This window comes from Micropterus salmoides, unplaced genomic scaffold (assembly GCF_014851395.1).
Source record: "Micropterus salmoides isolate LMB-PRFRI ecotype aquatic unplaced genomic scaffold, ASM1485139v1 Ms_hic_scaffold_2542, whole genome shotgun sequence".
Classification (NCBI taxonomy): Eukaryota; Metazoa; Chordata; class Actinopteri; order Centrarchiformes; family Centrarchidae; genus Micropterus; species Micropterus salmoides.
The window spans coordinates 39,210-51,699 of NW_024041754.1; the positions used below are offsets into that span (position 1 = coordinate 39,210).

General features: G+C 45.9%; 1 non-coding gene across 1 annotated transcript; it reads right to left on the reverse strand.

The window, feature by feature from the left end:
• Positions 1–428: 428 nt before the first annotated feature.
• LOC119919073 lies at positions 429–541 on the reverse strand. Its single transcript, XR_005447589.1, has one exon. It is a non-coding gene; the product is annotated as a U5 spliceosomal RNA (small nuclear RNA).
• Between the last annotated feature and the right edge of the window lie 11,949 nt (positions 542–12,490).

The window sequence follows — 12,490 nt, forward strand, 5'->3', positions numbered from 1 at the left end:
CACTTACCTTGTCTTGTTTGGCCTGGTCGAGATGTTATTCCGGCAGAGTACAGGTAAGCAGTCCTCTGAACCAATGAATTCCTTTGTGTGAAACAATTTCAACTACAACAAAGTTGAAATTTTCTTCACAAGGAATAATGTGAGTATCCTCCCAAAAACCTGGTAACACTTCGCCACAAACAGGCCAAAGTTTTATCCAGACACTGGAGGCGATCGCAGTCTTAGCCAAGAGGCCGAGAAGCGATAACCCCCGCTGGTTGCTTCCAGCGCCCACCTCCCGGAGCAGTTCTCCCCCTGCCGTGGCGCAGTGGTTTCAACTGCGCATAACAACGGCTGAGTCTCAGCACCTCCTCCCGAGCGCGCCTCGTCGCACCGCTCAACCTTGGCGGGGGCGGAGTTTTATTTCCTTTTCACAAACGCACGAGGCTCGGCCACACGGCAGAGCCTGCCAAAAATAGTTTTAACTCATTGGCGTCCCTCTCCACGGAAGTCTTCAGTAAAAGGCGAAAGACTTGTACGTTATGAAGAGAAACCCGAGTAAGTACGGGCCCCTCCTCCAGAGCCGCCGACGAGCCTAGTCGTCCCGGTCACTACCCTCACGGTAAGCCTCACTCTGCCTCTCGAGTCCCAAGTACTGTCGGGTCGGAAATAAGGACCGGCCGGGCCAGTAAAAGACCTGGTCCCTACCCTAACCAACGTAATAAACTCAATAAAATTACTCTATTAGATTTCTTCTTTAGTCAAAAGACGGCGTAGTCAAAAACTTCACTGGAGACGGTCAAGAGTCGGTGCAAAAGAGTTTATTCCAATAAAGGACAGATAAACCCGAGCAACATCCCTGCAGGTCTCAGGATGGAACCGAGTTGGTGGTCAGCGAACATCGCCTTATATTCACCTTAAGCTCCACCTTGTCCCTCCCTTCAGGTGGGCGTTACATCTTAACTCCTCCTTATCTCCTCCTTCTAGGTGGGCGTTACTCCTTAACTCCTCCTTATCTCCTCCTTCTAGGTGGGCGTTACTCCTTAACTCCACCTATGGTGTTCGCTGACCATTCCTCCCCTTTGGTGGATTTCCTATCCTCTACTGCCATCTAGTGGCCTTTTTCTTGTACTGTTTTACCAAATTAACCCTTTATTGATGTTACAATTTCCACTTTTTAGCTGTTATTATATGTAATTATTGTTACCATTTATCTCTCTTTATATTTTTTACATTACTGGATTAGAAATCCACCAATATGTTTCAACTTCAGTCCCACCGTATTTTTTTTAAAGTTATACAGGCATAGTTTGACACCATTAAAACTTAAACACTTACAATCATATTTTTTAAAAGAATTAATAAGGAGTAACATATTTCATACATGTATAACGTGATTCAATGAACAATTACATGATTTAGCAATGCCAACCATGAGGGTGCTTTGTCTCATACAAGTTAACTTTCAGCAGCGCAGAGCTGGTTGCATGCAGTACCTAGCCGTACCAGGCGCCATAAATCACAACATGTCATGATCTCATTCTTGGCTTCAGTTCGCGATGATCTCAGCCCTGGCGTACGTGACTTACTGCATGTGCCTTGCTTCTAATGAGCGGGTTACGGTTGGCTAGGTTTTGCCTGCGCGGCCTGAGCAGCTCCTCTGCTCATTAAAAAAGCACACGTTCATGAATACACAGAGTATAGGAATAATGTATGATAAACACACAGAATATAAGAATAAAATATGAGTTTAAACTCACTCTTTAAACACTCAGTAGGTATACACTCAGTAGTAAGCACTCAGTAGTAAAACACTCAGTAGTTTAAACACTCAGCAGTCAGACTTCACACTAAAAGAATACTCAGTAGTAAACACTCAGTAGATATAACATATTGCAAACCATTGATAATGTGTATAAATATAGAAAAAGAACCTAACAATCAATCTAGGATTTAGGCCTTATGCAATCAATCTAGGCTTTAGGCCTACATGATCTTTAGGCCTTATTCAACACTTCCCTCCTTTGCGGCTGTGAGGCCGCACAGTCAATCACCTACACTGTAATGCACAGATAAATGGGACCTACTATCCCGTGATTACTGGTTCAACACGTAGATAGCACACTAATGAGCTGAATACGTGGATCCTCCAACTTGACTTGTGTTGTGCAGCATTTTGGCAATATACTAAGTGAAGTAGTGCTTTTGAATCATGGGGTGTCACTGAAACTTAAGTTTCAAGGCCATGTTAAGTGTGGATTAGGTGACAATAAAAGTACCACCTATGATCTTTGGTTCAACACATGTCTGCATCCGGATCCAAACAGCACTTGTATCTTAATACGAGAAATGAGGAAAATGTAAATATAAATATGTCCACGTTCTGGTCAAGGGGAATCATTGACATTAGAGTGCCTACCGCCCGAGACTCAGCGGTTCAACATGTGTACATGTGTGCACAAGGATCCAGGACCTTATATAAACATGTGTACTAGTTACTTTGGCGTGTGCTGTTTTTTGGCTATCATAAGTTTAAGCAAGCTCAAAACTTCTGTGCATGAAATGATTATGTGCGTGAGCTGTTTTTTTGCTATAATATGTTGTGCAAGCATAAATCGACTACATATAACAAACAAATATATATAAAAACTTCCAGTGATGAGACTAAAAATGTCCATCCCTAGAGGAACAGTTACTTCATTTGGACGATGTACATTGCTTTTTCCAGTTGCTCACAGCGTTTCTCCAGTTGCTCACAGCGTGTCTGCAGTTGTTCACAGTGGGTTTGAAGGGTGTTACAGCACTCTCTCAAGAGTTGAAGGTCGTGTTGCTTGGCGGGTGCTCTGCGAAGTTGTCCCGTCTGCTGACGGAGTCTTGTTGCTATGCGGCCCAAAGCTCGGCGTCTGTCTTTCCTGCGGGCGGCGATTTGAGCAGGCTGCATCTCACTCAGGAGTTGGTTGAACTCTTGCAGAGGCATCTTACCCCAATAATCAGGATCCCCATCAGTGGTGGCTGGGGAAACGTTCCCTGGAGTGGAATCATCTGGTGCTTGTTGTGTTGGAGATGCAGAATCATTAGGTGTGTGTGTGTTGTAGATGTAGAATCATCAGGTGCTTGTTGTGTTGTAGATGTGGAATCATCAGGTGTTTGTTGGGTTGTAGATGTGGCAAGGGAATAGGCCAGAATTCGTGCACTTCGTCTAAGGGGTCGTATCTCCTCCGGGAAGTTGTGTTGCTCATCGCGTGGTGCGTCGTCATCGCTTGGCTGTTGAGGAGAATGAACTGTGGGAGATTCCCATGGCAGTGGCATTGGAGCCTGTGGTCTTGGATCCGGCGTGGTTGGACTATATTGATGTATGGAGTCCGTAGAATATCCATCAGTGAGGCTCATATCTGAGGTGTGTGGGGAGGCTGAGCGTGGACGTGTCAGTAGAGGCGTGAGGTCCTTGTTGCTCCGTGATCCCCATTGCAGCTTGTCCTGCTGCCAGGTCGGCTAGTGGTACCAATGGATTGTATGGATCCGCAACTTGACTTGGTGCATCTTCCCCCTCTCTGTCTCGGCATCTAAACTTCACGAAACGCTGTAGACTGGGTAGAGAACGTGGTATTGCATGCCAATCAGGGGGTGGAGTTTCTTGTGCATCAAGGAGCTGAAGTGATCCCTCTGAGGTCATAAAGAGATTCTGATGAGCTTCCTGCTGTGCAAGCCATTCTCTGACATGACGACATGGTTGGGATGTCACGTCCCCTGGTTCATCAATGCGACGTGGAGGTGCAACTTGATTCCAGTTAACCGGTGGGTTTGGTGGTTGTGAGCGTGGTGGAACTGGCGCTGTCCACATCTGGTCTGAAGAGTGTGGCGTTGGTTGAGTGAGTAGTTGCCTTAGCATGGATCCTGGGGGTGGTTGCAGCCCAAACCCTCCTTGGGTCGGCATAACTGGCGGCCATGACCCTGACGTTGATGGCAGCGCACTGTTAGGTTCCATGGTAGACCATGAGTATGGAGGTGGCGGTGGACGCTCCTCTTGCACTGACTGTGTGGTGAATCCTGTGCTGGCCAGAGTAATCTGATAATTGCTGAGCAATGGTGGCCTGGGTTGAGGTTGTGGCCCTAGTGTATAATTCTGGCTTCTCCAGTACTCCCAACTTTCCTGACTCTGCCCTAACTGAGGGGAATAATTCGGTTGGTTGCCTGCTCCGGCATTTCCTTGTCCTTCAGCCATGTTTGTATCTATTAAAAGAATAACAGACAGTTAGTCCTCTACTGGCACAACGTTATGTTTTGGGCAGGCTCGGTACTTAGTAGTGGGTTTCTTTCCTGTGTGTAGGAGGCATAGACATAATTATCGTCTATGCATTGACTCACATTTTTCTGACAATTGCCTGAAATGATCACTGCCCTGTCTTGTCAATGCTGGGTAGGTTGTAAACAAAGTTGTGGTACCTGCCTGAATGCTAATTACTTCCTTCTCTGTTGTGGTAACTAGGGGCATGCAATAGGTCTTATTTACTAGCTCGTAGGTATATGATAGTTTTAGCTTGCTACATCTTACAACTAATCCTGTAGCTTCCTGATATACTCTTGTTGTCCATCTTTCACAACAAACAGCAGTTAAACAAAATCTGTAGGGTGGAGGCAACAAGGGTAATCTTTAGATTGAACTGACGTGTAATAGTGTTGTAATTTTGTTTTGGAGTTTGCTAGTGTTACCGGTCCATATGGTAACATGTCTAAAAGGGGTTGTAGTTTCTCATTATATTGTTGGGCTTTCCCTCTGTTTCTTTTACCTGGTCTATTTCTACTTCGTTTTGGTTTTGGGTTTCTGCCATTTTGATTCAATTTTATTCCTGAATTTGCCAAATGTCCTGATCCATGATGATGTACTCATTCTCACTCAAAGGTGGTTTAGGTGGTGCGGATGGAATTGCCGGGTTTTCGTATGCTGATGAAACTTCCCTCCCGACTTTTATGGGCCCATCTCTATCCCTACATCCACATCATTATAGATGTGGAGCGGATATTGTCCTACAACTAATGACATCATTCTGCCTATCATGATCCTGATCAAAGGGAATACACAGCACATGATCACCATAGCTATCAAAATCAATGAGCCAACTACCATTCCTATTGTTTGGAGAATTTTGATCCAGGACATGTTCTGAAACCACTCCCATATGGATGTCTGTTTCGTGTTCCAATTTGAGTGTTTAACCTGTTCATCCCTCATTTGTTTTAGTGACTCTAAAAGCTTAGTAAGATTCCCTTCTTGTCCTGTGTTCATGGATATTACTGTGCAGCACTCATCTCCAAAGTATTTACATACACCCTGTTCTTCTGCTAACATTGTATCTAGTACAACCTGTTCTGTATCGCCATCAGTGATGTAGTATGTAGTTGCTCGCGGACAGTTTCTATGGCTGATATTGTCCAATTCACGTATCTTTGATGATTCCACCAAAGATAGGATATCCAACGACTGTTTCGCGCTATGTATTGTGCATTTATGGCTTGGCCAAGTAGGGGAACTGACCCTGCTATTTGTCCTGATACAATCCAATCTTCTCCTATAGCACGATGGTCTGACGGCACACCACGTGGTTCCTGATTCCAAGCTATATACACCTTGTCTTCTTTTTCAAGCTTCAAGCTCCTAGCTATACGTTTTGATTCTGCTATGTTTTCTTGACTGAGCACTGTTATCTGTCCTGTTACCATGACTGGAGCACATATCCCAGTCCAATGTGGTGGCAGCTTTACTTTCAAGCGATCGCTGTCATCACATAACCAGAAAATGTCTGCCATAGCATACGTGCCTCCACCTAGGAACGGTATGGGGATGTCGATCACTCTGATTTCGCTGAACTCTAAATGGAGCATAATCTGTCACCACCTGTTGGCATTGAAACTTAGCTTTAGCAGTTGTATCGCATTTATCGTGTGCAAGTACTGATCTGCCATTCTCTACTTTTCGCTTGCGGTGACATTGTACTTTGGCTCTGGTCCATTAACCATCATAGTCTTAGTATCTACTATGCAAAATGGGAATACTGTGCTTTCATTTCTAACGGCCGTCTGTGGTACCCAATGTTCCAATAAAGGGTCCATGTAGGATGGACAATTAGTTCTATTCTGTGACCATCCGTCAGTTTCTTTGCCATCATTCTTAGCATGCAATAAGCAAAACAATCATTGCGGTGTTGGCACGCATCAAAACTTATGGGCAATATTTGAGGGACTCTCCTGCCATTGTAACAGGCTATGCAGGACTGAGAGCTAACCTGCTGAGCAGAATATTGTAGCCATTGACGAAACATATTTTCTCCCTGTATCATGGGTTTTACTCTCGGTGTGGTTCTAGTCTGTTGTATACTGGACTTGGTCTTCTGTAATACCCTGGGTTGTCGTCTGTTAGGCCTCAACGTTGCTTTTGGCTGATCATCTGTCAGTCCCCTTCGTTGCTGGCGTGGCTGGGACTTAATCAGCTTTCGGGCTAGTTGCCTATCTACAGTTGTTCCTGTTACTTCATCTGTACACCTGTTGGAACTACAGCTTGCCGTTATTGCCACCACTCCTCAGCTTCGCATTGTTTGTCAGCTGGCTGGTTTTCTAATATGTGACCTCCTGGTCCTTGAGTCAGAATCTTTTTTAGCGTGGTTGTTCTTACATAAGTCAAATTTAGTTTGTCACTTTTTGGCCATTTACCTTCCTGCACCGCTACTGTTGCTACTGCTAGTGCACATTCAATCATCTGTCCCTGTCTCGGGGGACCGTTCTCTTTCTGAGGAATCATATCTGGAATCTGACATGCTAGTAGTACTAGGACTGCTGTCACTGCTATCCACATCACCAGCTGTCTGTCCTGGAGTTTCTGTCTGTCCCTCTTCTGGGTCTGTTTCTTCGGGTTCTGTTTCTGATCTCGCATAGGGACTGTCTCGCTCTGAACCTGATTCTCCTTCTGATCCTGTTTCATGTCCTGCTTCTGGGCCGCTTTCTGTCGGACTTGCGTATGTACCCGAACCTGTACATGACCTTGGGGTTGCTCTTGTACTGGAACCTGAATCTGACCCTGGTCCTGACTCTGTGATTGGGCTTGGTGTTGGTCTTGGGATTGTGTCTGCGTAGGGACTTGGTAGTAAGCTTGGCTGGGTTTCTGCAGTTCCTTGTTCTGCTCTATCTCCTTCTGAACCTGAGTCACCTGATTCTTCTGATTCATGGATATCTCTATCTGATCCTGACTGTCCTGCTGAATCAAGGGGTGTACTATCTGCATCTGTGACATCTTCTCTTGGAGGTAAGGATCCACTACTGGTTGCGCTGTCACTGGTTCGTCTAATGCTGGTCCGTCTGGCGGCCAGTCTGTCGGATCGTCTCTCCCCCTGCAGGGCGGGCTCACCGCTCCTTTGTCTGTCTCCCTCTGGGCTCTGGGATCGTCTATCTCCCTGCGGGGCGGTGTCACCGTCCCCATCGGATCCCGTGTGCCTTCCTCCTCTGACTGCCTCAGTTGCTCCTTCTGGCTCATTTGCTCTGCAGCAGTGGTTTAGATGGAACCAAACGTTCTTACCTTCTACTTTTAAGGCTGATGGTGTGGCAAGGACAACTTTAAATGGGCCTTCTCGTCTGGGTTGGTTCCACTTTCTTTTGAACACCTTGACGTACACCCACTCACCAGGGCGTATTGTTTGTTGGCGCTCTGGTATGGCAGCGTCTCTTTCCTCAGTGGCTCCTTTGACCTGTTGGAAGATAGTTCTGTGGATTCTAGTTAAATGCTGGACATAACTTGAAAACTCATTTTCTAACTGTTCAAGAGATGGCCCTTCATATGGACCTCTCAAGTATGGGACAGGCATTGGCCTCCCAGTGCACATTTCATGCGGTGTTAGATGCGTTATTCTGTTAGTTTGCGATCTCATTGCCATTAGTGCTAGCGGAAGAGCATCTACCCATTTTAACTTACCTCTGCTGTCCTCTATTATCTTAGCTAGTTTTGCTTTCAAAGTTCCGTTAGCTCGTTCCACTGTCCCTTGTGATTGTGGATGATATACACACCCAAATCTTTGTTTAATGCCCAACATTTGGAGCATTGTCTTTATGACCTGTGCTACAAAGTGTGGTCCGTTGTCTGAACTGATCTTGTCTGGTAAGCCGAATCGTGGAAAAACTTCCCTGCATAAGAACTTTGCCACTGACTTATAGTCCGGGCTGGCGGTTGGTGTTGCTTCAATCCATCTACTGAATCTGTCAACTACTACTAGGACATACCTCATTCTGTTTACCCTCTCTGTCATGTCTACATAGTCTATTATGAGATGTCTAAACGGACCATCTGGCGCTGGTATGTGAGCCAGAGGGGCTGAGAATGACTTTCTTGTGTTGAAAAGAGCGCAACCCTGACATTCGTTCAATGTCCTATCTACGGTGGCTGCCAGATAAGGTGACCACCATACTGCCTGTATGCGCCTAAGTACCTGTCCCCTGGAACAATGATCTGGTCCGTGAGCGTTCCTTATAGCAAAGCGTGTTAAACAAATAGGCAGCACAAAATGGCCATGTGGACCCCTCCATAATCCTTTCTGGGGACCATCCTCAGTTACTTGTCTGGCCCCTTTCTTTAGCCACATGGACTTCTCATACACGTCAGCTGCTTCTTGTGCTGCAATGAGAGATGACAAATTTGTAAGTGGTTCACAATCCTCAACTGCTACCATTGGACCCATAACTTCTCCTACTGCGGCTCGTTTAGCAGCTTCATCTGCTGGTTGTTACCTCGAGCTATCAGAGTGTCTGTTTTTTGATGTGCTGGACACTTTATAATTGCTACTGCGGTTGGTTCATGGATTGCTTCTAATAATGCAGAGACGGCTTCTCCATGTATTACCGGAGTTCCATCTGCTCTGCAGAACCCTCTCTGTTTCCAGTGTTGCCATGTACATGACACACTCCATATGCATAAGCTGAGTCTGTGTACACATTCAAACGCTTTCCCTTTGCCAGCTTACAGGCTGCTGTTAGAGCCTTGATTTCTGCTAACTGTGCTGAACATGGTTGAGGCACACTGGTGGTTTGAACGTCTGTGAAGGTATATCTTTGTTTAGCTGTACCACTGCATATCCTGCATGATTACCTGTGGCGTCTCTGAAACAAGAGCCATCGACAAAGAATGTCAAATCAGCTGGGATTGGTTGATTATGCAAATCCTCGCGTATTCTCATGAACGTGTCTGTTACCTGTATGCAGTCATGTGGTGTTCCATCTACTGGCAGCACCATACGTGTTGCTGGATTCACTATGTTGCACCGTTGGATAGTGAGTTCTGGTGCAGACAGGATGACTTCGTATCCTGTTTTCCTAGCTTGGGTTAGAACAAATCGAGGACTGGTGAGCAGAGCATGCAATTGATGAGACGTATACAAAATCACTGGATGTCCCATTGTCAAGGAAGAAGCTTTTTGGAATGCAAAAACTGCTGCTGCCAATCCCTGATAACACGGTGGCAGTCCCATCTCAATGTTATCCAGTTTTGTACTGTAATATGCCAGTGGTTGTTTACCTGTTGGTGTGTCTTGCATTAGCACGGCACTCGCAAACCCTGATCTCTCAGCTACATACAGGTGGAATGGTTTAGAATAGTCTGGATTGCCCAGTGCTGGAGCAGAACGCAAATCCTGTTTTAGTGCTTGGAAGGCTCCTTCGGCTTCCTCAGTCCAGTATAACTGGGCTGATTTGACTGCCTGACCTGCTGCTCTTATCATAGCTCGTAATGGAGCTGTTTTTATTGCGTAATCGCAAATCCACGAGCGACTATACCCTGCCATGCCTAGAAATGAGAGCATTTGTCCTACTGTTTGTGGTTTTGGTATCTTAGCTATAGCCTCTATTTGTGAGTTGGCTATCAGTCTCTTGTCTCCACTCAGTTTTCTACCTAAATACTCTACTTCCGTCTGACAGAATTGAAGTTTGTCCTTGCTAACTTTGTGCCCTCCTTTGGCCAATGCTGACAATATCGTCATGGTATCCTCCTCACATTGTTGTTCTGATGAACTACATATGAGAATGTCGTCCACGTATTGAATCACAGTGCTTTCTACCTCTAGATGTTGTAAATCTTGTGCCAGTACTCTGTTGAAGATTGACGGACTTGAAACGAAACCCTGTGGTAGGCGGCTATAAGTTATCTGGTGACCGTCAAATGTGAAAGCAAACAAGTACTGTGACTCTGGGTGTAGTGGCACACTGAAAAATGCTGAGCACAAATCTATCACTGAGTACCATGTGTGTTTGGGGATGTTAGAGAGCAAGGTATGGGGTCCGGAACGACAGGTACTTCTGCATCTACAATGGCAGCATTTTCATTAAGGGCATTAAACCAAGTGGAGTATAACAGACCGAGATGTTGGTCGGCATCTAATTCCAGTAGTGGAGAGTTCAGAAGCAAGTGTGTGGAGGGATTCATAAAGTGCTCGTTAAAATTTGAGCCAACCTCCTTGTGGCTGGTAGTTTCCTCGCTGCTGGTAGCTCTGTTGTGGATAACCCTGCTGTGGGTAGTGGTGTGTACCCTTGTTGAGGTGGCACAGGGTGCACACCTCCTTGTGTCATCATTGGGGTACCTGTGGTGGCTGTGCTAGTGCCATTGGTTGCGTCGTTGCAGGTGCCTGCGGTGCCACAACTACAGAGGAGTTGGCTGAGATAATTCTGCGGTCACCACTGGAGCTTGTGTCTTGCTCTTCTCCTTCTTTGCTTTAGTTAATTCATTCAGTTGTAATTGGGTCAATTTGGTAGCCAAGTTTTTGTTGGCTTCTTCTTCTCTTTGTTTTTCTTTTCTCCAATTTTCCACATGATGTACAATGTGTTCAGAGAACAATGGCCATTCCATCTTCATGAGTCCAACCACATTGTCCAGTCGCTTCTGGACCTCTGGAGGCATGGTTTTCTTTATCATCACCTTAAACAGGCTTTTCGTGGTGTCATTAGTGTTCCAGGCACTTCCAGTTTCATCTCTCCACTTCTTCTGAAAGTTTATCAGGAACTTAGTTGGACATTCATCGTCCTTCAGCCTTTCACCATCCAGTTTGGATGGATCCATTTTCTCCGGATATAGTCTTCTCAGCTCAGCCCACACTCTAGTCCGATGTCCACTAAAGCCTATGCCATCTGCCATGTTTCCTTTCACTACCAAAGGTAGTTTGGCTGCGATCATGATGTCTTCCGTGGCGTGTTTTCCCACGACATGCATCAATAGGGCTTTGATGTCTCCTAAAGCCAGTGTCACTCCTGCTGTACTCTCTTCCAATGCTGTGATCCACTTATTGGCACCTTCAGTTAGATCTGGCAGTCTGCTGGCTAGTCCCACCATGTCAGCGAATCCCCAGGCTACATATGCCGTTTGTCCTTGAGCCTTTGTTATCAGTGGGCACATGAGTCCACGATGATGCTCCTCTTCCTCCTCATATTCTTCTTCCTCCTCTTCTTCTTCTTCTAGCAGAGGAATATGTGTAGCACGTGATCGCTTCTTCTTGGGAACTGTGGGTACAATTCTTCTTCCATTCCTTAGCACTTTTACATAATCATTAGTGCCATTAATCTGTTGCAGTTGTCGATTGGTCATTTCATGCACTCTGGTTTCCACGTTCTCCAACACTCTTTGTGCTTCTGCATGTGTCGGACTCTCGGTTGTCATGATGCCACTCAGCTCCATTCTCACAGTGTGTGGAGTGCTTGTTAGTACTCTGTCTGAATCTTTGCGGATTTTGTCCCACTGTGCTAGCAGCCTCTTTTCTTCTGCTTCCAGCCTGCGTAGCTCCTCCTCCTCTCTACGGATGGTCTCATCCAGTGTTTTCATTTCCTTCATGCGTTCTTCTCGTGTCTTGGGGCTGGCCTGTTCCCATTCTTGTCGTCTTTTCAGCCTTTCCTGTTGTTGTTGCTTTGTTGTGATTGGCAAATCTGACAGCTTGAGTGGGGTGTATTCTTCTCCTCCAGCTGTATCTCTGCTGGTGTGTCTTCTGCTGCTGTCATCTGGTTCCCATCTTTCTTTCTTTGGTGGTGTCTGAGCACTTACTTCCTTTAACCAGTAATCCACCCTGTTCATTACTTCAGGCTTGAATTCTCTTCTCACCTCTTGGTAGTAGTTTTCTCTGTCTCTTCTTCCTTGTGAATCTCCGCTCATGCTTAGAGAAACTTGAGGTTTTGTTCCTCGGGATGCCTTGCCCAATAGATGAAGCGTTGCAGGGTTAGGCGTGCACTCTCTTTGGCACCAGTCCATCTCTCCTCCCTCTTCATTCTCCATCTCTTCTGCTGTCATTCTCTCTTGTTGATCTTCTTCAGCATTAGCAATCCATCCTCCGTCTTTTTCTTTGTTGTGAGTCTGCTTGGTCAGGGTCATCGTAAACTTTCCCTGCAGCTCTCCCTCTACTTCTTGTCTCTCCTCTCCCTCAAGTGTCTCTAGTACTGGATAAATACCTGTCCTAGGTGTGCGACTTTCTGGGGCATAAGGCGGTGGTGGTTTGGTAGACCA